The following is a 26,803-nucleotide window of genomic DNA, read 5'->3' as shown; positions in this document are numbered from 1 at the left end:
TGTAGGAGGCACAGAAGAGAAAACTGGGAGACTCCTTAGATGGTTAATACTCCGTGAAAAAGATTAGGGTCGGTTAAGAGTCAGACTTTGGCGCAGGTCATATCTCTCAGTTCACGAGTCTGAGCTCACTTTGGGCTGTCTGTGGTCAACACAGAATCCACTTCAGATCCCCTGTCTCCCTCACTCTCTGCCCCTCCCCCACTCGCATGTGAGCATGTGCTCTCTCTCTCTCAAAAACAAATAAACATTAAAAAAAAAAAAAGACTAGGGTGAAAGTAGTGGAAGTGATAAGATGTGGTTAGCTCTGGAATCCGTAGAAGATAGATTGGGCATGGGTATAACCTAAAAACAGAAGTCAAAGATTATTCCACATGTGTGACTTCTGGCACCTAAGTGACTGCATGTTGACTTATTCACATGGGAAAGGGTAGGCGTTGTTAGGAAAGTGAATGCACCGTGGAGTAATCAAGTTCTACTAGATTGAGATGTTAGGGCAAGAGTATGGAGAACTAATTTAGGTAAGACTGGGCAGATAGGAGGCCGCAGACCAAGCATTGGCAAGGAGGGGAAAAAAAACAACACACCAGATATCTGGTACCCTGCATGATAAATAAAGGAAGAAAACCTGCAAGAATGCCAAGAAGGGAGGGAGGGAGGAAGGGAGGGAAGGAGGGAGGGAAGAAGGAGGAAGAAAAGAAAAAAGACAAAAATGAAAAATAACTTTTAGATTTCAATGCTTTCAATAAAAGAAAAAGTATATATTTTAAAATAACTTTAACTTGCTTTTCATAGATATTTAAAATAATTTAAAAAATTTAAACTATTTGTTGACAGCATTGACATTATGAGTAAAAAGTTAGATTTTAAGGTTCAAATACAAACAGCTGATTTCTGAAATATCATATAACTGAAGGTGTTTAGCTTACTCAGATTTCCTGTTACAAGTTTTCATTTCCTTTCTACATCTGTTCACTTGCATATTTTCCCTTCAAGCTTAAAGAGGTCATCCACACACACTGTAGTAACATTTCAGTGTGAGATAATTAATTTGATAGGATACAGCCACATCTTAAACTCCATCTGGGCAAATTCCTTAGTCTGTTACACTGCCTTGTTATACTAAGCTCAATGTCAAGTTAAAACCCACATATTACCATAATTTGTTCTCCATCTATAGTATTGGTTGATGAAAATAATATTCAGATATTTTATTAAAATGTATGATGAAGTTGTGGTGAAGTAAAAATTTTGTTTGAATCAAATTTATAACTACATTACAGATAAATATATCCAAACTATTTACTTTATTTAAAAAAATTTTTTAATGTCTATTTATTTTTGAAGGAGAGAGTGACAGAGCATGAGCGGGGCAGAGCAGAGAGAGAGGGAGACACAGGATCCAAAGTAGGCTCCAGGCTCCAAGCTGTCAGCACAGAGCCTGACGTGGGGCTCGAACCCACGAACTAGCAGATATTGATCCGAGCCTAAGTTGGATGCGCAGCAGACTGAGCCACCCATGCACTCCCAATTTACTTTAAAATGATGTGAACCATTTTAAATATTAAAACTGGCTATTTTTAGACTTTAGAGTAATGTGTGTAGGTTACCTTTAAATCACAAAAATAGAAAAAATGTGTTTAAAAATTTTTTTAGAAAGTATTTCTTTTTAAATTTTTTTGTAAATTTTTTTTATGGTTTATTTATTTTTGAGAGACAGAGAGAGACAGAGTGTGAGCGGGGCAGGGGCAGAGAGAGAGAGAAAGACACAGAATCTGAAGGGGATCCAGGCTCTGAGCTGTCAGCACAGAGCCCGACGCGGGGCTGGAACTCACAAGCTGTGACATTGTGACCTAAGCCAAAGTCGGACGCTTAACCGACTGAGCCACCCAGTCTCCTCCAAAATTTTTGTTAATGTTTATTCATTTTTGAGAGAGACAAACAGAGAGAGAGAGCACAAGCAGGGGAGGGGCGAGAGAGAGAGAGGGAGACAAGAATCTGAAGCAGGTTCCAGGCTCTGAGCTGTCAGCACAGAGCCCAGTGCAGGGCTTGAACCCCCAAACAAAGGGAGCATGACCTGAGTTGAAGTCGGATGCTTAAGCAACTGAGCCACTCAGGCACTTCCAAAAATATCTGTTTTCAATTAAAATAATGAACTTTTAGCAATTCCTTAAATTTATTCATTGATTTTCTTAATTCAACAAATATGTATTGGGTACCTATCATGTACCTATCACTGTGTTAACAATTGTGATGAAAATAGTGAAAAAACATAACCTTTGCCCTTGTGAATCTTCCAAAACAACAGTTGTTATAAGCACGATGAAAAACAAGGGGTGTGGAATATCATTGAGAACAGGTGATTTGACCTAGCCAAATACTCAGAAAAGGTGTTCAAAGGAACATTGCTCCTTTATTGCTCTTTGCTCTAAAAATGTGAAAGAGGTATATGATTAACTAGCTGAAGGGGAGAAAAAGTAGAGACACAGCAAAGGTAAAATCTCTGAGGCAGGAATACAAAACCACTGTGCAGAGCCTGGATGAGGGAGACAAGGATAAAAGGCGGGTCATGTGAAAAGTAGAGCACACCTGACTGGATAGGTTCCAAGAAGCAATGTGTCATTATCTGTTTTGTAAATATCACTCTGAGGGCAGCATGATTACTGGGTTGGAATTGGAACAGAAGGTATGGAGGCAGATTAGTCCAGGCTTTTAAAAAAGAGTGATGGGGTTGCTAATGGAGATAAAGATTATTGGACTGACATGAGGGATATTTAGATAGTACAGACAAAATTACATGATGAATAGGAGAGAGAGGGCGATGGAGGGAGATGGAGGTAATAACAAGATGACCTCTAGGATCCTGATTGTGAAATCAAAACAAAAACAAAACAAAAAAACCAAAAAACAAAATAACAATAACTTGTAAATAATGGAAGAACATTAGGATAAGGAAATAAGATTAGTTTTGAATGCAGTTGGTTAATAAGGCTGAACCTAAAGGGCTGACTGAAGGCAAGGTAAAACAGTAATTCAAGAAAATAGAAATAGTCAATTATGTCAAATGCTGAAAAATCATCCGCTGGATTTAGTGACACAGAGATTACTGGTAACCTCAGTAAGGTGTGTTTCAATGAAACAATAGGTCTTGAAGCCAGAAGGAATTGGGGGAAGTGTGAGGGGTGGGGGTAAGGAAGTGGATACCACAATTATAGACAACTCTGTCAATGTCTGGCTGTGAAGGAGAGGGGAAGGGACAATGTCAGCAGAAGGGGAGGAGACAGGCTGAGTGCTCTGAAAAAGAGCATAGAAATCAAACCATAAGTTACAATGAGGCATACAAATTAAGGCCTAAGTTTTTTTCCCTTGGTTTCAAAGTGAAAATTAGAAGGGAAAATAACCCCAATTAATTTTTAGATGTCTTAGATAACTTTCCCATTATGGTCATGGTCAAATTAAATCTGTCCAGAATTCTTTAAACTGAGTCTTTTCCTTCAGGTGCTCTAACAACGATCGATTCCTACTTTTGTTGTGACACTCAACTTAAATATTCTAATTATCATCTCTTCTACTTGTAAACCACTTTAGGAGAATCATTTGATCAACATTTAGCAAAGGGCCAGATACATAGTAGGTGGTCATAAATGCGTAAAAATGTTAAATGTCTTGGAAAAGCAAACCATAAAAACATTTTCTTTTGAGAGCGAGAGAAAGAGAGAGAGAGAGAAGGGCAGAGAGAGAAAGAGAATTCTGATGTGAGGCTTGGGCTCACCCAATGCAGAACCCGAACTCCTGAACTGTGAGACCATGACCTGAGCCAAAGTTGGATGCTTAACCAACTGATCCACCCAGGTGCCCCTAAAAACACATTTCTCAAATGCATACTCTCATTGAGATTGTTGCTTTAGTCACACAAAGGCGCAGACTCCAAATCTGATCATATGGTGAGGCATGAGTGATACCCAAAACGTCACCCCTACTGTCATTATTGTCAACACCTCTATTATACCAGAGGGGGGAAATCACAATTTTTATTAGCATTCTGTGGTCCATAAGATGGCACCAAAAGTTCATAAAAAAATGGTTTCCAGCAGGAAACTACTAGGATGGATAAAGTGGTCAATGTGATTTGATCTCCATGTAGGGAATTCGTGCAACTGGAAAGCCCCTGAATGTTAGCTATTCTCAACCAGTCCAACCAGTCAGCTGCGCTGTTTGTGCAGTGAGTGCTTCTTGTTTGTCATGACCAGTTTCATGAGTTGGCCGGATCACTCCATCCCAAACTATTGAGCAACAGCATGAGAAGCAGCTCTGCGGATGGTCTCCCCCCACCCCCCCAGCAGGCCTTGGCTCACACAGCTGAGTAGACACACTTGCTGCAGAAGCTTAAATCCCATGGGGATGGTTAGGAACGCTGCGCTGTGAGAGTGGAAAGGCAGGAGCCTCAACAACAGCTGCTTTGCAGCTGGGTCACAAAGGAGAGCAAGAAATCCCTCGACACCATAAAAGGTAGTGGATGATGGGAAGGCAATCTCTGTGCCTCCATTTGTCACTGGCAGGGTGCCACTGGCTCTCAAATCCACATGCTCTCACAAGAGGATAAAGCCAGATGTAAATAACTCCCTAATTTTATACTTTTTTTTTTTTTATAAAGCTTCAGCAGTAGAAGATATAGAGAGTTATTTAATTTATTTAGAGGCAAAATTCCTGGATGATTTAAGTGGGGTGCTGACCAAAACAGGTTCATTTCCTTCTGTTGTCAGTCAGTCAAAGCACCTGGGTTAACAGAGCTCTATTGGTTACAGTTCCCCACTTAAAAAATGAAATTTGACACAGGAATGTAATCATTGGTTAAAAATTCAGATTAAAGGACAGTTAAATTTTTTTTTTTAGTTTATTCATTTTGAGAGAGAGCACAGGGAAGGGGCAGAGAGAGGAAGGGAGGGAAGGAGGGTGGGGGGGGAGGGAGAGGGGGAGGAGGAGGGCGGAAGGGGGAGGGGGACAGGAAGAAGAAGAGGGAGAGGGAGAGAGAGAAGCCCAAGCAGGATCTGTGCTGTCATGAACCGTGAGATCATGACCTGAGCCAAAACCAAGAGCTGGACGCTTCACCGACTGAGCCGCCAGGTGCCCCAAGAACCACCAAATTCTTAATTCAAGCCATCTTCTTTTGCTTCCACCACTTTTCAATCTATGACAGGGAAGAGGTATTATAGACCGTTCTCCCCCAGAGCCAGTGAGCTGACACTGAGATTGTTGATAGCAGCTGAGACCTTAAATCAACTGTAGTTTATTTTATGCACTAAATCAATGAAAATCAATGGAGTTGGGATAAACGATCCATTTATCTTCGTCTGAGAGTACTTTCAAGGTAAAGATGCCTCTCAAAGGTAGAATATACTAGAAAGATTCCTACACCATCCAGGCCACATGTATATTGGAAGTGTATGCTGTATGAGTAAAGAACTCTGGTTTGCCTGAAACTACCCTGTCTATGCCCACTATTCCAGAATAAAAATAAAAGCACCCCCCTTCCTGGTTTGGAGAAATATTCTGTAGTTAACCTCATTCTTGGTTACCTCTCACAAGTGTTCACCTAAATTAGAAGAGTCAAACTATGGCTTTTCTAGCACTGCCATGACCCACCAGATGAAACTTCCAGGCTCCATTAGCAGCATCAGTGAGGTCTCACTGTGACCTCAGCTTTCCATCCCTCAACGCACTCCTAACAAAGAGGGCATTAATAAAGATATCCTTCCACAGCACAAGACCATGGGCTATTTGTCAAGCATAATTAAGTTTCCATTCATCTCTGCTTCCCAAAACACATTTTTCAAGTAGTCAGTTGTCTCAGCACATAACAATTCTACTCTTAGAGGTTATACAATAAGAACAGAAACATTACAGAGCGGCTCACTATGTGCCAGGCACCATGCCAAGCACTTTCTGTGTATTGCCAAACTACATCTGAGATACTATTATTATCTGTTTTATAAAATAAGAAACTGAGGCACAGAGAGGTTAAGTACCTTGCCCAAGGTGCAAATGCTACATTTGTCAGGGCTGGGGTTCAAACAGAGACAATCTGGCTGCAAAGTTTGTGTCATTATATTATAATCTTGGTCCCGAAGTTTACTACCAAGAATCATGATGCTGCTTAAAGATGAGCTCTACAGAGTAGCCGTCCACCCATCCATCCCTTCCTCATCACGTATTTACAGAGTGCCTACCATATCCCTGGCATTGTGCCAGGCACTGGAAACGTGAAGATAAATGATCACTCCTGCTTTTAGAAACTGAGTAATACCGTGGTGACTCTGGAAGCAGGTCCTCATCAATTGCAAGATAATACTTAAAAGGGCTCTTGTTAGACATATGCTCGGTACATAAGGAGAAAACAGAAACCAAGACATCTATTCTGCCCGCGTGAGTCAGGGGAGGTCTCAGAAAGGAGGTGGCATACTTCAGCTGGCTCACAGATGGAGGGAAGGCTGGCCAGGCACCAAGACAACTATCTGCTCAGTCCAAGTGTTGGTGGCTTAAAAGTTCTCTTTACAAGATCCAAATTAAGAAAATTATTTAGAAAGTCAGCCTAATGGACAATTTTATCCTTACTCTACCATCAAAGGACCTGAAACTTACAAAGGTTAAGTTGACATCAACCAACTCAGAACACATCTGTATGGTAAAATAAAGTTATTCAACAACAAAACTTAGCAAATATCTACTTTCTGGCAGCCTAACGATTCTTGACCAACTCCTGAGTAATAATTTTCTGTGACTTACAAAAAATGACATCACGAAAACAGCATCATTTAGTAAGCAACACTCATTCACTTGAACTTCTAGAGTGTGAAGTAGCCATAGGTAGTACATATAAGATTACAGGAATCTTTAAGCTAGGTGGAAAGGGGAAAATACACGTGCGCGCGCACACACACACACACACACGCAGCAAATGGTCAGAGGCTGGCACATTACCAGCAGAACGAGTTTGTATGTATAAATGCGCATGACAAGCATATCGCCGAACTGGCTCATTCCCAAGTCCTAGCAGTCCAGTGTGCTGACACATACACACATGGGTTTTGGCATTATTACAAAATAAAATTCTCTTTCTCTCTTACAGTCAAAGAAAATGTGTAAAATCACAAGAAAATATGGGCCTCTAATAGGAAAACTTGACTACAGAGGTGACACGGAGATGGAAAACAGAACACATGAATTTCTTTGCCTCTGGATAGACAATTTAATAGTAGTTTGGCTCGAGGCTCAATTATCACTGTCAACATCTCAGACCCTCTTGACTTGGGTAGGAAAAATGTGTGATGAAGGCCGCACAGAGCTCATTAAGCATCAACCTCCTGAATTGTCTTCATCACATTCTGAAGGTTAACATTTGAGTTGGCAAGTTTATCTGGAGACCCAAGAGGGACTGATTTGACACACCCCATCCTAAGGGCATTTTTGACAAAGCAACGCAAAGGTATACACGAGGGCAGTGTATTCAGCTTGACACCATTCCTTGTACAACTGCCACACACACAGAGGTGGCTTTGGAAGAAACACACTGACCTACTCAAATGTTCAAAATGGAATACATGTGCACTTTGGGGGTATGAGTGCCTTGTCACGAAAACACAAACATGGTACTTTGAAGAGTTGGGGAAAAATATAAGCTATTTTTATTTTAAAATAAGCATAGATGTGTTATATAATAGGTGCCTGGCTGGCTCAGTTGGTAGAGCATGTGACTTCTGATCTTGGGGTAATGAGTTCAAGCCCCACACTGGGCATGGAGCTTACTTAAAAAGAGAGAGAGAGTGGGGCACCTGGGTGGCTCAGTCGGTTGAGCGGCCGACTTCGGCTCAGGTCATGATCTCGCAGTCCGTGAGTTCGAGCCCCGCGTCGGGCTCTGTGCTGACAGCTCGGAGCCTGCAGCCTGTTTCAGATTCCATGTCTCCCTCTCTCTGACCCTCCCCCGTTCATGCTCTCTCTCTGTCTCCAAAATAAATAAACGTTAAAAAAATTAAAAAAAAGAGAGAGAGAGAGAGAGAGAGAGAGAGAAGCTCTGGCATAGAAAGAAGGATACAGGCTTGGAAATCACATAGATCTGAGTGTGAACACCTCAAGAGTAATCCCTGAGTAACTGGGGAGTAACTGGGCTATTTGGATAAGTTGTTTAAAGTGTCCAGAAATTCAGTACCTCGCAGGATTAACAATGATACCTCCTGATAAGGTCTATAACTGAGACAGATCAAGCAAAGCTCTTACAATAGTGCATGGTACATAGTAAGTGATCAACACATGTTAGCTATTATGATGTTTGTGTAATACAAACAGCAGTAGCTACTGTTCAATATATTAAAAGGATTAAGTGAACTAAAATCTATTTTAAAAAGCATAGCACAGCAACACATCATAAGCACGCAAAGAAAAACTTGGTTCTCTTCTTAACTAGAACTTTTTTTGGTTCAAAGGTAAGTCATGGAAGTAGATGATTCTTTTCCAAGTATTTTAAATAGTATTCTGGTAACACACCCACATGAAGAACTCTATGATTCAAAATACTGTTATCAACCAAATTGTTCCTTGTTCTGAAATGTCTTAGAAGGTCATAGGCAAAATTTACCTTTTGAGTTCAGAGAATTTGAAGAAAAGACAAAACAGGGAGAATACCAAAGCTCAAAACTGAAGTAAAAATAACTTATGACCACTTTTGATAAAACTGGGAAACCCATATAAATACTGGTGACAGTTTAAGACTACATTTCCCCTCATCCAGAAATAAGTATTTTCCAGAAGGTCCACTTTCTCTTTGAAATCCTGGCATGACTTGCCAAGCTCAGGTTGGTATTTGGCATGGTTCAATCTGCTACCAATGTTAGAATAATAATAAGATATTAGGAGAATTATATTTGAATCTTATGATTTCAATATTCAGATACCTGGTATCTGATGGAAGCAAAATTTTAGTTGATCAAAATACAATTCTATTCATACCTGTCCTATTATTTCACACTACTTTTTCAAAGTAAATGGCTATAGATTTCCATGTTAATATTTCATTTTTTTTATGTTTATTTATTTTTGAGACAGAGCATGAGCAGGGGAGAGGCAGAGAGAGGGAGAACAGAATCCAAAGCAGGCTCCAGGCTCTGAGCTGTCAGCACAGAACCCGACATGGGGCTCAAACCTATGAACTGTGAGATCATGATCTGAGCCCAAGTCAGACGCTCAACTGACTGAGCCACCCAGGCACCCCAATATTTCTTTGTTTTTAAAAACAATCAATGAGGGGAACCTGGGTGGCTCAGTCGGTTGAGCGTCCGACTTCGGCTCAGGTCATGATCTTGCAGTTTGTGAGTTCAAGTCCCGCGTTGGGCTCTGTGCTGACAGCTCGGAGCCTGGAGCCTGCTTTGGATTCTGTGTCTCCCTCTCATTCTGCCACTCCCCTGTTCATTCTCTCTCTCTCTCTCTCTCTCTCTCTCTCTCTCAAAAATAAATAAACATTAAAAAAAATTTTAAACAAGCAATGAAATAAGACGTCCTGGATAGGCAATGGATAGGAAAGTAATAGGAAGTACAGAAAATACCCATAGAAGACATTATTTTCAGCAGATAGCTTTGGTCCTGAAGGATAAGCAAGGAATAGAGTAGAAAAGGTAGTTCGGGTTGTTGTTAGACTAACGAGATTAATGATCAAACGAAGTTAGAGGAGCAGGAAAACTATAAACTATGTGCCTATACAAGGGACACTTACAATAAATCACATTATCTTTAATGTTTTATATGACAGGACATATTTTTTTTTCGGGGATAGTGACTATTTTCAATGTTGGTGGCTTATAAGAATAATACAAATCCATTCATTTTACAGATATTTGGATACCTACAATAACATTTTTAAAAATTCCTCATGAGGCATCTGGGTGGCTTAGCTGGTTGAACTTCTAAGTTCAGGTCAGGTCACGATCTATTGCATGGTTCATGAGTTCAAGTCCTACATTGGGCTTTGCGCTGACAGTGTGGAGCCTGCTTCAGATTCTCTGTCAGCTTCTCTCTTTGCCCCTCCCCTGCTCACTTTCTCTCTCTCTCTCTCCTCTCTCTCTCTCAAAAATAAGCAAACATTAAAAAAAAGTTTTAAGCCCTTAGAGTTCTAAATAAAGATTAACTTTTAAAAGTTTTTAAATGTTTAATTATTTTTGAGAGAGAGCACGTGTGCACATGAGAAGATGAGGGGCAGAGAGAGAGGGAGGGGGAGGTTTTACACCGCAAACAGCAGAGAGCCTGACACTCGAACTCTCAAACCATGAGATCATGACCTGAGCCAAAGTTGGATGCTCACCTAGGAGCCCCCTAAATAAAGATTTCTCAAATGTCTTTTAATACAGTAGTTATTTTAATATTTCTTCCAAATTTAGTGAGATTATGTTAATTGGAAGTTATTACTTTCTAAGATCACAAATGAACTTCATGAGGCGCCTGGGTGGCTCAGTCGGTTAAGCCTCGGACTTCAGCTCAGGTCATGATCTCCCAGTTTGTGAGTTCGAGCCTCATGTTGGGCTCTGTGCTGACAGCTCAGAGCCTGGAGCCTGCTTCGGATTCTGTGTCTCCCCCTCACTCTGCCCCTCCTCAGCACTTGTTCTGTCTCTCTGTCTCTCTCAGTAATAAACATTAAAAAAATTTTTTTTAAATAAATGAACAAACTGAGGGTTACTGGAGGGGTTGTAGGAGGGGGGATGGGCTAAATGGATAAGGAGCACTAAGGGATCTACCCCTGAAATCACTGTTGCACTACATACTAACTAATTTGGATGTATATTTTAAAAAAAAAAAATTAAATTAAAAAAAAGAGGAAAAAAAATCAACTTCAGCAAAACTATAACAAAAGCATAAAAAGAAAAGCTTGCTTCTCCTATAATCGCCATTAGTGTAAATTCAATTTAATCACTTTCAGTAGGGAATTGTTCATATTGCTCACCATCCTATCAAACTGATATGTCAAGCTGATTCTTCAAGTAAAATATATAAATATTATGATAATTTCTATAAAAGATAATACTATTCTTGGCTGCCATACATTGTACTTAAAAAAAAAAAAAAGAACAGAGGATTATCTGTATTCTGTTACACCTGTCAGAAGAACACATATTCATTATCATCACTACACTGTTCACGAAATTCTACAAGTTCCCTCTGAAATGAGTGATATATAAGCACTTAGCTGAGATTAGATTTTAAGGCTATCAGAGCAAAATATGTATCCAGAAGATCACATTCCATTATGTTATCAAATGGAACAAAAAGAATTTATTAAATTTTGCATTTTTTCATTCCCATCTTTCAATAATGATCAAGATTTCTATATTCATAGGAATACTGTAGTGTTTTCACTGAGACAAAAGGAGGAAAAATTATTTTATATGACAAAAGATTGTTTTCCATCTATTTGACCCTTTAAATTCACTCTTTAATCCCTTTTTAATGTTGAGGATCTTTGACATTTTTAAGCAACAGAATGAAACAAAAAATATAAATTCTCATACTTTTTACTTACTTTAACCTACTTCAACCATCAAGTTTTTCCTTTATAATTACTTATATAAACCACACTGTTGCCATTTATCCTTTCAAATTTTTATTCTTCCTTCTTTTGCCTTTTCTTCCACCATGCAACAGTGAAAAAACTTATTTATTCAACAGTTATTGCTGTACAAAATCCTCCCTTAGCATCTTAAAAAATAAGAAAGACTGAGCTGATTCCCTAATGTAGCTGTCATTCTAGTGGGGAAGACAGACAAGAAAGTAGTTAACAAGAATAGAAGGTGATGGACCTACTATAATGGGAGCACAGCTAACAGAAGAATTGAGTTGATAGGAAAGGGTCGTAATGTGCAGTCAGTGCTTTGCCCCGACAGAACGTGTGTGTGAACCCTGTTTCAGAGTCATTTTATGTACATTCATTCAATAAGTATTTATTGAATAACCATATGTTAAACACCCAGCCAGTAGAGTAATAAAGAGACAGAGTCCCTACTCTGACTGCCTAAAAAACAAACAAACAAAACAAATAATAGTAATATATCAGTATTTATTAGATATTCATGTACTCATGCAATAAAAACTCTGGAAGAGAAGCACTAAGGCTGTCTGGAAGATTCTATTTTATGAAAGGCAGTGTTAAAGGCGAGACTGGATGGATGGGTAGGACTTTGCCAACTGGAGACAGGAAAAAGATATCCCAGGCTACAGCAGCAGTGTATTTGGGAAAGACAAAGAATGAACATATGTAACACACTTAAGGAGTTATCAGAAGTTTAATATTGTAGGGGTAATGGCTGATGAGGCCGAACAATAAAGGCAGCAGCCAAATAATAAACAATGTTCTATGTCACACAAAGACATAAAGATTTTACTGAATAAGAGTCATTCTATTGTTCTTTCTGCTAATGGTTACCATTTACTGAGTCCTTATAATATGCATGAGAGTCAGTGTTCTAAATGCTTTTATATATTCATATAGACTCATTTAACTTCTTTTTTTTTAATTTTTTTTGTTTATTTTTGACAGACAGAGAGAGACAGAGCATGAGCTGGGGAGGGGCAGAGAGAGAGGGAGACACAGAATCTGAAGTAGGGTCCAGGCTCTGAGCTGTCAGCACAGAGCCCGACGCGGGGCTCAAACTCACAAACCGCGAGATCGTGGCCTGAGCTGAAGTCGGACGCTTAACTGACTGAGCCACCCAGGTGCCCCATAGACTCATTTAACTTCTGACCAACCTCTCAACAAGGAAATCTTTTTGCTTTCATTATACATATAGGTAGAATGAGATACCAAGAAGTTAAATAACTTGACCAAGATCACAGAACTAGTAAGTGGTAGAATACTCCAGGTGATCCAGAGTCAGTATTCATAGAAGTGCATCCGCTCTAATGTGATGGAGTGGTAACGGAGAAGAGAGGCAAGCTTCATCTTCAAACAAATTTTTCTAAATATCTGTTTCTATAATTTTGAAATATTAAGAAAATATCTACTGAGTATTTGCTACATACAATATACCATAGGAAAACAAAAATATATAACACATCCTGTAACAACCTGTGATTCCCAATATACTCACACATAGATATAGATATGGACTCAGAATGAGATAAAGAAACAGAACAGAAACAGAGAGAGTCTTAGCTGAGATCTGCTTATCAGACACAGAAGCCCCTGGAACCATAAACTGGTAGGCACACTTAATTTTGAAGACTTACTGGAGGCTGAGTGTGAACTAGCTTGCAAGTGAGAGATTCCCAAAGGTCACAGTCCTTGATGGGCTCCCAACCTTTCATGGTCTTTAACTCCAGGAACCCGATGCGGTTTGCATACTGAAGAACCAAAAAAGATCCTCTCCTGTGAGGGCAGGGGAAGGAGAGTAATCCTTGTGAAATACACCCAGAGCCTTCTCATTAACAAAAGCCTTCCTGTCCAGAGTGAGAGATTTTACCAGAGCCTTTTCCAAGAGCTGTGGAGGAAGGGCACTCTTCTTATTCATATTCTTCCCCACTTTTTGTTTCATGGAAAATGGTGAAAGGGGAGTAGACACATAAGCAGAGAAACTTGTGAAGGTCATGGGACAGAGACATGGGCCAAATGAAAGACTGAGATTTAATTGAATGATTACATAACACCGCCCCCGCATCTTACCTTACCACCATCACAAAAGGGCTCTAGTACAATAATACTGGATTATGTGTGAAATGCTGCAAGGCACAGAGTCTGTCATAGAAATGGTACTAAAGATAGCCTAACACCAATAGAAAAGATAAAAAAAGCAAGGACCTGAGAAAAATTTAAAGCCTCCAATTCCAACAGCTAAGAAAATACTAAACTATGCTGAACTACTAGCTAGATTAACATAAATCCTCACATTAGAGGCCTATTAATTTGAATTCCCATTACAAATTCAACATGTCTGGCATTCAACAACAACAACAAAAAAAAAATGACAAGGCATGCCAAAAGGGAAGAAAAACACAGTCCAAAAAGACAAAGCAAGTGTCAGAACCAGACTCAGATGTTAGAATATGAAACAGATGGAATTGTCAGAAAGGGAACTTAAAATAACTATGATTAATATGTTAACAACTCTAATGGAAAAAGTAGACAACATGCAAGAACCGACGCATAACGTAAGCAAAGAGAAAGAAATTCTAAGAAAGAATTAAAAGGAGATGCTAGAAATCATAACAGAAATGGAGAATACATTTGAGATCAGTCAGCACAGCCAAGGAAAGAATCAATTAGTTCGAGGATAGGTCAACATAAACCTCTGAAACTGAAATGCATCACTGCATGAAAATGGATGAAAAGTATACAAGGACTGTGGGAAAACTTCGAAATATGTAACATATGAGTAACAGCAATATCAAAAGGGGAAGAAAGAGAACAGAGCTGAAGAAATATTTAAAATAATAATGATGGAGAACTTTCCAAAATTAATGACAGACACCAAACCACAGATTCAGAAAACTCAGAGAATACTGAGCAAGATGAATTCCAAAATTAATTAAGTGTTGGTACATTATATCCAAACTGTGGAAAACCGAAGACAAAGAGAAAATCTTGAAAGAAGTCAGGGAAGAAAACACACACATAAACACTTTACATATGGAGAAACTAAATTAAGAATTACATTGGCCTTCTCATCAGAAACCATCAAGTAAGAATAGAGTTAAATATTCAAAATGTTGAGAGAAAAAGAAACCACAAACCTAGAATTTTATATTCCGTAAAATTATCCTTATAAAGTGAAGTAGAAATACCTTCTAGGCAAAACCCAAAGGAATTCACATGCTCATCTAAACTGATATAGGAAAAGCATTTCACAAAATTCAATACCCTTTCATGATAAAAATACTCAAAAAACTAGTAAGAAAAAAATACATCAAGATAATGGTCATATGTGAAACATTCATAGCTAACATCACCCTCAACAGTGAAAAACAGAGCTTTTCCTCTAAGATCAGGGAAAAGACAAGGATGCCCACTCTGACCATTTTTATTCAACACAGTAGTTGAATTGGAAGCCTTTGCCAGAACAATTAGGTAAGAAAAATTAAAAACAAAGCAACATCAACAAAAACAAAAAACAAAAACAGGGATCCAAAATGGAAAGAAAAAGGTAAACTATCTGTGTTAGCAAATTACATGATTTTATATGCAGGAAACACTAGACTCCAACAAAAACTGTGAGAACTAACACATTCAGGTAAGTTGCAGGATACAAAATTAACATGCAAAAATCAGGTGTCTTTTATTTTTTTAATTTTTTTTATTGCTTTTTCATTTTATTTTGAGAGAGAGAGAGAGCATGTGTGAGCACAAGCAGGGGAAGGTCAGAGGGAGAGGGAGCAGGAGAATCTTAAGCAGGCTCCATGCTCGGCACAGAGCCCAAGGTAAGGCTGGATCTCTGACTGAGCGACCCTGGTGCCCCCCCAGGTGTCTTTTTATATGCTAATGATAAATAACCCCAAAATAAAACTAAGAACACAATCCCATTTACAACAGCATCTAAAAGAACACTTAGGAATAAACTTCACCTAGGAAGGAAAAGCCTTGGACACTAAACACTACAAAATATTGGTGAAATTAATTAAAGAAAACAGAAATAAAGGAAAGCTATTTTGTGTCCATGGCTTAGAACACTTAATACTGTTGATCTTATTAAAATGTCCATACTACCTAACACAATCTTCAGATTCAATGCAACCCCAATCAAAACCCAAATGGCATTTTTTTGGGGGGGAGGGGGGCAGGGAGAAAAAAAAAAACTTCCTAAAATTTATTTGAAATCTCAAAGATCCCCAAATAGGCAACACAATCTTGACATAGACAAACAAAGCTACAGACCTCAGACTTCCTGATTTTAAAATATATTAAAAAGCTACAATAATAAAAACTGTGGGCATGGGCATAAAGATAGGCCTATAGACAGTGGAACAAAAGTGAGAGCCCAGAAATAAACCTGATGTATATGGCCAAAGCTATGCAATTGAAGAAAGGATATTCTCTTCAACAAATGGTGGGGGTGGGGGGAACTGGATATCCATGTGCAAAACAAAGAATTTAGATTCGTACCTTCCACCATATACAAAAATTAACTCAAAATGGATTAAAAACCTAAACATAAGACTTGAAACTATAAAATTTGTAGAGTAAAACTTAAGAGAAAAGCTTTATGATAGTGGATTTGGCAATAATTTCTTGGATATGACACCAAAAGAACAGGCAACAAAAGTAAAAATAGACAAACGGGACCATATCAAATTTAAACAACTTCTGTGTGGCTAAAGAAAAAATTAACAAAATGAAAAGGCATCTTATGAAATGGGAGAAAATATCTGCAAACCATATATCTGATAAGGGGATAATATCAAGAATATATAAATAACTCCTCTAAGTCATCAACACCAACAGCCAAAAACAATCTGATTAAAAATGGGCAAAGGACTTGGATAGACTTTGCTCTAAGGAAGGAAAACAAATATCCAACAAGCATATAAAAAGACGCCCAACATCACTAATCATTACAGAAATGCCAATCATAACCTCAGTAAGATGTTACTTCACACCTATTAGGTTGGCCACTATAGAAAAAAAGCAAAACAAAACAAAACAGAAAATAACAAGTGTTAATGAGAATGTAGAGAAGCTGGAAGCCTTGTATACTCTTAGTGGGAATGCAAAATGGTACATACAGCTGCTATGGAAAACAGTTACAGAGGTTCCTCAAAAATAGAATTATCACATGATCCAGCAATCTCACTTGTGGCTTTATATCCAAAAACATTGAAAATAGGATCTTTTTTTTAATGTTTGTTTATTTTTGAGAGAAAGAGAGCAAGCAGTAGAGGGGCAGAAAGAGGGGGACAGAGGATCCAAAGCAGGCTCTGTGCTGATAGCAGTGAGCCCAATGTGAGGCTTGAACTCAGGAACCAGGAGATCATGACCTGAACTGAAGCTGGACACTCAACCAATAGAGCCAATCAGGTGCCCCAGAAACAGGATCTTCAAATGCTATGTCCACACCCATGTTTATTGCAGCATTACTCGCAGCAGCTACGTGGCGGAAGTAACCTGAGTGACTACTGGAAGATGAATAGAAACCACAGAAAACATGGTATATACACACAATGCAACAGTATCCAGCCTTAAAAAGGAAGGAAATCCTGTCATATGCTACAAAATGGTTGACCGTTGGGGACAATTATGTTTGTGTTTCTTTTTTAATTTTTTTTTAACGTTTAATGTTTATGATGGTAATTTTATGTTATGTGTTTTTTTTTTAAGATTTTTTCTCTTGTTTGTTTGTTTATTTATTCATTTAGTGTGAGGGGGAGCATGAGCAGAGGAGGGGCAGAGAGAGGGGGACAGAGGATCTGAAGCAGGCTCTGTGCGGACAGCAGGAAGCCTGATGCAAGGCTCAAACTCACGAACCATAAGATCATAACCTGAGCCAAAGTTGGATACTCAACCAACTGAGCCACTCAGGAGTCCCTGTTATGGGGATTTTTAAACCACAAAAACAAACAAAAAACACACGGTGGAAAAAAAGTAGAGAAGGAAGAAAAAGAAGCCTCTGACAACAAATAAAAAACTGTAACAAACATGGCTAACATTAATTCAAATATATCAATAATCACTCAAAGTGTGAATGGTCTAGATATACCAATTAAAAAATAGAGACTGAAAGTAAATAATAATAATAATAATAATAATAATAAAAAAGAGCCCAACTATACATTGTCTATAAAAAACCCACTTTAAATATAAAGACTGATAAGTAAAGCAAAGGGACAAATAAAGAAAAAACATACTAACACTAATCAAATAAAGTTCGAATATTACTTTCAGACAAAGAAGACCTCAGAACAAGGAAAATTATTACACGTAAAGAGGGGCCTAATTAGGAGGTCAGGGGATACCAGGATGGAATACAGAATGTGACAGAAGAATCATAATATATGAAAAATACATGAAATAAGCTCATTGAATAGGGTGAGGAACCAAAGTGCTAATCTATGTTAAGTTTGGAAATTATTTAAGTGTATAAAACAGAAGGCGAAAGAAATTATACATAAGAACAGTCCTCTAGGTGTTAAAGCTTTTTCCCATGGCAGTACAGGTGAACAATCCTAAAACAACTATACATGAATAGCAGAGTATGAACAATTAAGAAAATGTATGGTGCATGGTGGAAGCCAGATTTCTCTTTGTTGGAATGTGAAGTTACACATATCTATAATACATATTCTATATATAACTGTATCTGTATTAAAATAAATGCAAGTCCATACTTATGCCTTCACCTCTAATCATAACTCTAGTCTCCTCCTCTTCTTTATTTGTAACTTCCTATTCCAACAAAGAGAAACCTTTGTTCCACCCCTGAGAGAGCCCACATGTAACAGCACCGCAGTAGCAAGCAATAAGTACACCTAAGAATCTAGTTCATGGTTTCTAAACCATTCTCCAATAAAGAGAACGCTCCTTCCAAGGGCTCCTTGGAAAAATGTCTGACTCTCAGACTTCAACAGTAAATATAGAAGATGAACCTGGAGCATGTTTTAGTGACAGAAAATAAGAAAGTTCCCAAAGGTAAAGAGACACACACACCCATACCCACACAATGATGGAGGTATGTCAAGGGGATATATCAGCCTATGAAAGAGCTCCCATTGGTCAAAGCTGGGCAACAGAACTAATCTGAGCAACAAAATAAAGCAATATTGTGTTATAATCCAATGCATAAACTAAATATTTCTGAGTCCACTCTAATATACATAAAATTTTGAATGGATAATTGGGGAGAGGAGACAAATCTCCCATGCAGAAGAATTCCAAATAATTTATGCAGAGATTCTGTCCTCAAGGACAGGGAGCATAGCTCCCCTCTCCTTAAATACAGATCACACACAGTGACTTCCTTTCAAAGACTACAATATTGAAAGAGAAGGGGGAAATATCTTGACACTGGAGCGATATGATAAAAATACCTCAAGCCAGGTTATCAAAGTTAATATAAACAGTGATAAGTCTTTCTGATAATACATAAATAACCTTGACTCGATATGATGAGAAGGACACTTTATCTCTGTGGTCTTCCTCCTCAAAACCAGTAACTCCAGTCTAATAACAAAACATCTGCCAAAGACCCACTGAGGAACATTCTACAAAATGTATGACCATTACTCCTCAAAAACAAGTTAAGACTGAGAAACTTGGTCAGATAGAGCTAAGGAGACAAGGCAACGAAATGAAATGTGGGATCTTGGAATAGCAAAAGAACAGCAAAGAAAAAGTGAACATACCTGAAAAAAATATAAACTTTATTTAATAATCACATATGAATACTGGCTCATTAATCGTGATAAATGTGTCATACTAATACACAATGTTAACAGAGAAAGTTGGTTCAAGCGCATACTGGAACTCTCTGTACTAACCTCACAATAATTCTGTAATCTAAAACTATTCTAAAAGTGTCTACTTAAAAATTAATTTCTTAAAAATCTATGTAAAAGCTACACAATTTTAGCCTTTGGTTTATTTGACTTGAAAATACATAGATATTTGTTAAAACATTCTCTTTTCCTATATGCTCTGAACAGTTTGTAACAACAGCAAATTCATAAGATAAAAATCTTTTAAAATACTTGTTATGATTCAAACTGCTAAATAAGAGGATGAGAATATTCCAGGCAAAGAAAAAACTCAAGCAAAATCGTAACTATTGCCTCTGATGGACTACTCTTTAGAGGATATAAGTATAAGCTTTTAGTACAGGTATTACAGGAAAAGACCTTAAAAACTGCCATGATCAATTGCTATTTCTATTTCAGAAATAAAAACAATTAAAAGTAATTTATATCTAGTTGCAAATTAATAAAGTGAATTTCCTCTTTCAAAATAATAGCTGAAATTTAGTGAGCATAAAAACAAAGTTACTTTGTTCTACCTGTATTCTGGAGAGGCCATACACATCCTCGTCACATTATAACACTATCAACCGTAGTTCAACTTATTATGGATTTAAATTAATTTAGACAAAGGGCTATTTTTAGAGTAGTCCTAGCCCCAGTATGAATAAACTTTTACTTCCAAAATGCTGACCTTGGTGGCACCTCCATCCTGATTTCTGGAACTTTCCCACTAACTATTGCTGTTTCATCTCAAGACATAAACTAGAACAAACTATGTACTATATAATGTCTTCAGGTTCTATTTCCCAGGGATAAATTTTCCGGGCAGACCATTATATCTGACAACTACACTACCTATTTCTCCATTACCTGACATCATTATACATATAATGCACGGTCCGTGCCCATCTTAAATCCACTGCCACATGGTTAATATCCAACTTACCAAAGGGTCCTATTTATGCATGAATCCTGCATGTTGAGGTCTTCCACCTATAGTATCATTATTACAATGAACATGAATTACAGTGAGCCCTCAAGAATGTACCTTATCTTGTCCCTTTTGACCAAGAGCCTCAATTATACCTAGGAAATGAGAGTGCTGCAATGTTAAGCCTTTGGAAAGAATTATGCTTTCCACTAAGAGAAGAAATAAATTCCTAGGTAGGTAAATCTCAGGTGTTCTGGCTCCAACTCAATGTTCTACCAGGTAAAGGTCAGCAGTCTACTATACTCAAGTGTCCCACACTGTCCTCCCTTTCAGTTGGCCATGCAGTGTTTCCTTGTTCACAACCTAAAACATGAAACTATATACCATGTATGGCATGCCATACATCATATATACCCTATTCAAATTAAAATGTTAAACTTCACTACCACTGTTTCCCTTTTACTTTACATAGATACCTAAATCCATTTCACAATTACCCCTGTTAAAACTCTTTTTTTTTTTTAATTTAACAATATACAGAGAGATTACCTTTTCACTTCAGAGCCGCATTACAAGAAAACCTAAAAACTGAGTGGAGGTTTGTTTTAAGAATAATTTTTTGTGCATTTGGAAGTTAGACATTTATGCACTTGAGGCACTGTAATATGCAAGTTTTATCATAATAAACAAAGGCTCAAGAGCAATTTAAATAGAACAGCCTTCAGAAAAACCTAGGGGTGGTATAATCCAATAGAGTTTGGACACTGATCTTGATTTAGCCTCTGTGAATGTCAGCTTCCTCATTCTACATAGTGGGTATCCAGATATGGGATTGCATGAGGAAGTATTGGAATAGCATATACAAAATGTCTAGTTCATTGCATGATAACGAGTATCAATAAATATCAATAATTGCAGGACGCACTCCTTGAGTGTAATATGGGTAAATATAAGGGAAAATGACAAAAACGATACAGATTTGTGAACATGTTCCTAGTGAGGCTGGCTTGAACCTATTTAGGAGGCTGCAAAAATGAAAACTCACATTTGAGAACAGATGTGGCCTCCTTTATATGTGTGTATGTGTGTGAATATATACATCCATATCCAGATGCCATAGAGAAAAGAAAAAGGCAATCTCCTTTTATAAAAGTATTGATTCAACTACCTAGGAGAAAAGACACTTGCTTTTGAAAAATATATGTTGTGTGGACCACCTTTCCTAAAGGTAAATATAGGCTTACACCAAGATATGTTTTTTAACAAGGAAAGATACTCAAATTTTCTATTAGAAAAAGAAATCAAGTGATGAAAATGTAAAACATAAAACAGAAAGAGTTTAACTCACATTAAAATGTTTTCATGCCTTATTACATAAGGGAAGAGAGCGTCAAAGAATAACAAGTTGATAGTCATTAAGTAGAATATGTGTAGTATAATACATCAATGGGGCTCATTTAAAAAATTAAAGAACTGTAAAATGGAAGAATACTACCTACCAAGTTGTGTGGAATCCCATTCCTATAATAAAAATGAAGGAGTAAGCGAGTAAGATTAAGGTACCTACCTCACTGTCCCTTCTGAAACAAAAGCCATGACAAAAGCCATAAGCATGGTAGCCCATAGCTAAAGTACCTGTCAGTGGCATTATTATGAATTTCTTGAGAATTCATTGAAAGAATTCTCACTGAGACCTTCCCGAGGTGAAGGAAGTGCCCTGCTGGCCGCTGTATCCCCAATGTTTACTATAGAGCATGAAATGAAGTTCAGCCTCAGAAAATGAGTGTTAAATGCAGGTTTTTATAAAGGATTTTTTTAGACTCCTGCAAGAAAGCCAAGCTATATTTAAGGGAAATACCACTTCCACATCTCCATCACTCCAATAATGTGGCATACCAGAGTACCGGGGGATTATGAGGTCTATGCCTGCTGGGTTATTGAAATTGCACTAGATGATAACTATAGACCAAACACAGAAACCAAATCAACAAAATCACAACAAAATGTAAGTTGGTTTAAAAGCAATATAACCTTACTTACCCCTAAATAAAAAGCTGTGTTTTTTTTTTCAAACATAGCAGCATGTATATGTAAATATAAAGCAGCTGGACTTATTTCATGTGACCTATAATGCCTGAGGACTTGACCATTTTAATTTTTAAGATTCCTAAGACAATGTGGCCAATGAAAATCTAACAATGACTTCTACTAACTGACATACAAGAGCAAAATAAAAGCCTAGAATGTTTGGAGATGCCCTGGATTCCTGTGTCAGTCACATTAAGTAATTATAAGATTGATTGTAGATAACAAAATGTGTATCTTGAAGTGAGTGGGTGGTTTCTAAAAAAACAACCAGATTCATTATGCTTCAGAGTAAAAATAATACAATACCTGTATTATTTCCAGAATTCTAAAGCACGTTTCAGTGAAGTAACTTCATATAAAATACTTAGCCGAACCCTGTACTGAATTAAACTTTCTTCTACATTTCATTCAATATCTCGGATGCATGGTACATGTGATATCATGCCTTCTCTTTTCATAGGATAAATTCTGCAACTTGAACATACCCATAATAATCATTCGGTCAGAGTTACAGGGAATTTTTGTCCCCCTCTCCCTCCGGTCTAAACATGGCCGTGCAGTGACCGTAATGAAGCACCCGAATGCTAGTTAATATACAAAATGGGAAGAACTTTGCAAAGAGGACCAAATGAAAAAAAATAATCTTGGGTCTAAACAGCAATAATTATTACAAAAGACCCAGGGAAACATACAGCACTGTACTTCCACACAGACTACATCGACACCACCTTAGCCTGGGGTTGGAACTTTACAATGGAACCTCAAGTACTTTCACAACTGGAGTTTTATGTAGCCCAATTAACTCTGGCTAGACACAGAAGTCTGGCTCAGGGCTTCCATGCAGTAGCCAAAATAAAGGTTTTCTGTATCAAGAATTACTGTCAGTCTCCCATATCCTTCCTTCTCTCTTACTTACCCAAACCTGGAAAATAAGCTAACAGCCAAGGAACTTTTACTACAATTTAAGTCAATATTAATTTTACTGGCTCACAAAAACTGCAAAATATTTGCCTTAAATAAATTGAACAGGACAAAAAGAGAGAAAGACCAAAGAAACATTAAAGTGAGGATGTGCACACAAATAGAGAACACACAGCTTTAGAAACAACTATAAAATCATCTGAAATACCCAAATAATGGAAATGTTATTCCTTCCTTTCCTCTCTTAATGCATGCCCAATTTTAAATTCATGGCATTAGCCCTAGGTAACAAAGTTCAAACAAGGAATAAATCAAAATTTTAAAGAGAGCTCGTGTTTAGTATTTTAATTGGACATGACTTTGGTATGAAAGTTCCATATATTTTAAAGAGAATGTCACCCGGGCTCAACTATATTTAAACACAGAGGGTACCAGTGACCCTAAGGCAGAACTATTCCATAGGGTATGCTGGAAAATTTGTATTCTGGTTTTCACGTAGGACCTAAAAGTGCCAATAGCCAAAAACAGAAGTCTTAAGTTCATGACTTATGATGCCTAGTAATAAAAATATATTTAAGGTGATGTCTAAGAATAAGTTATAAAAAGTGGGAGAGATAAAGTACTGACTGACTTTTAGAATATCCTATCAGGTATAACAAGCTAAATTAAACAAAACTTCCATTTTTAAAATTATTTAATACAAAGTGAAAATTAATGATGTTTAATTCAGAAAACCTTAAGGTTGTACCCAATTCTACTATTTAGTAGCTAAGTTTTTCTTGAAGATGTTGCTTAATTCTCTGAAGCTCGGTTATCTCATTTATAAAAAGAAGATAATAATCATTATAAAGCTTCACAAAATAACACGCCAATCACAGGCACTCAAGAGATATACACCCCTCTTGCGCCCACCTCCCCTTCTGGGCTCTTGAAAGATTACATTGTGTCCACCGTATAATCATGCTATTGCACATTCATTTATTCAGTACATATCATTGGAGTCATAGTGATGCCTAGCATGGAGTAGTAAATTTCGATACGTTTGCTGACTAAATGAAGGGATTAATGAGGAAACAAGGATCAGAGCAGGAAAGCAGAAATATTAAAAAGTCATGCACCCAGGGGTGCCTGGGTGGCCCAGTGGATTGAGCATCCGACTTTGTCTCAGGTCATGATCTCACGGCTCATGAGTTTGAGCCCCGCGTCGGGCTCTGTGCTGACAGCTCAGAGCCTGGAGCTTGCTTAGCATTCTGTATCTCCCTCTCTCTCTCTGCTCCTCTCCCACTCACTTTGTCTCTCTCTCTCTCAAATCTAAATAAAAACATTAAAAAAAAAAAAAAGTCATGCACCCAGCCCTTAAATAACTTAAAAACTGAAATGTACAGGGATAGTTACCAAGATATGAAATGCCACCTACTGAAGAGATCAAAAAGGTAAGTGAAAACTTAGTTCCTCCTCCATGTGTAAGGTCAAAAGACCAAGATTTATGTCTGCTCTTCAATCTGGGAGATGTTACTATAAGAGATACTGAAACCAGTGCTATGAAAATACGAAGAAAGAAAAAAATTAACTGCTTGAAAGACTCAGGAAAGACTTCATATAAGAAGTAATATTTAAATGGAGAGGCAGAGACAAAGGGCATTTTTCAGGGGAACAAAAAAGGATTTGATCTATGGAATTTGTCAAAGCATTCTGGGAAAGTCAAAATCACTTTGAACTTTCCTAAATACCACAAATACTACAAATTCTTAAACGTTTGTATGAAAAAACATACTGGTGGTAATAAAACCACCGTAAATAATTTTTTTTCTGATTTCTCTTATAAAAATATAAATCTTATATAAAATCTCACTGTATGGTCTAAGTCTGATTTAGCTGTATGTCATTTTTACATATTTTGCTTGTGGTCAGTTTTGACCAAACAGTAAAAACACCACCCACCTTATTTTTTTCTCTTCTCTTGAGACTAATAGCCAATTCCATTTTATAATATCTTATATTTAAAGCATTCAGAAGTCAAAATGTGTGGCATTTTCCACTTTGCCAACTCCATGTTAAGTCAATGGCATATAACCAGGCTAAAAAACCCTAAATTAGACAAAGACCATCCATTGGGATAAGAAATTTGCCAAATCTCATAATTCAAAAAGAAGCTGTTAAAGATGGTTGTGGGATTTTTGGCACTGTGATTTTAAGCCTTTCCATAATAAGGCTTGTATTTCATCTAATCAGCTAGTCGGAAACTATAAAAATTTTGTTGGTGGGGGGGAATTAAAATTTGGATTGTAATACACGAGTCTTTCCTTCCCTTCCATATGTTTCAGTAAATTAAAACTTCTAAATCTTGTTTTTATAAAAAAATGCCTTCTAAAAAATAAAGCAGCCTGTAAAATCATATTTTTGGTACAGGAAACTTAAAATATACTCATGCTTGAAAAGAAGAAGAAAAAAAGAACACATGGTTTCTATATCCAAAGCAGTGTTACGGTCTAGGTATATTCAGAATTAAGTACATTTGAGCTTTCATCTTTTTTCTCTTTACTAAATGACTTTTTTAAAAAATCGGGCATCTTAAGCTTTTTAGGTATTTTTTGAAGGTAATCCTTTATCAATTTAATTAAAGATGTTTCCATCTGAATTCCATAAGAACATCTCAAAGACAGTAGTTGTGGCAAGAGGTATACATGATGTGTTCTCATGAGGAACTGTGTGAATTACCACCCTTAAGAATAAGAAATAAAAAGGTTTTTACAAGGCTAAAAAAAAATTACCAAATGATTAAACTCGACATGTTATGATCCTGTAAACATCAGAAATAGCAAATTATACTCTCCAACTCTGAGGTATGTTCTCCTTTTCCTTTCTCTGTCCTTTCTCCATTGGGCCCTACTATTTCTTTCATAATTTCTTCTTCCACGTTTTTTTATTTCTTCATCTTTGTTTATATATGAAAAGATTTCCTTATCTTTATTCTCCATTCCTTCCTTCCTTCTTTGCTTCCTTTTCTTCTCCCTCCTTCCCTCCCTTCCTTCCTTCCTTCCTTCCTTCCTTCCTTCCTTCCTTCCTTCCTTCTTTTTGCAATCTCTATGCCCATGTGGGTTCGAACTTATGACCCCAAAATCAATTCCCATGTTCTACTGACTGAGCCAGCCAGGTGCCTGTAGTCTCCTATCCTTTAAATGAAAGTTGTTTGCCCTCATATCTTTAATTTCTAAAAGCTCTTGTTGTTTTATTTTTTTCTTCATTATTTATGTTTTTATAGCATCTTGCTTTTATAAAATGCTATGTTACTATCTCTTTCTAAGGATTTTTTTAAAAAATTTTCTTCTGTTTCCTCCATCTTCCTTCTCCTAATAATTTGCTTCAGTTCCAATCGCTTACATTCAAGGTTTCCTA

At 37.4% G+C, this 26,803-nt stretch overlaps 1 protein-coding gene across 2 annotated transcripts in view; it reads right to left on the bottom strand.

The window, feature by feature from the left end:
- Positions 1-26,803, bottom strand: part of TMTC2 (transmembrane O-mannosyltransferase targeting cadherins 2) — a 398,739-nt gene that overhangs the window by 97,813 nt on the left and 274,123 nt on the right. The gene's annotated exons all lie outside the window — the stretch shown is intronic.

The sequence above is a fragment of the Panthera tigris genome, chromosome B4 (assembly GCF_018350195.1).
Source record: "Panthera tigris isolate Pti1 chromosome B4, P.tigris_Pti1_mat1.1, whole genome shotgun sequence".
Classification (NCBI taxonomy): Eukaryota; Metazoa; Chordata; class Mammalia; order Carnivora; family Felidae; genus Panthera; species Panthera tigris.
This window is presented reverse-complemented; position numbering and strand designations above follow the sequence as displayed.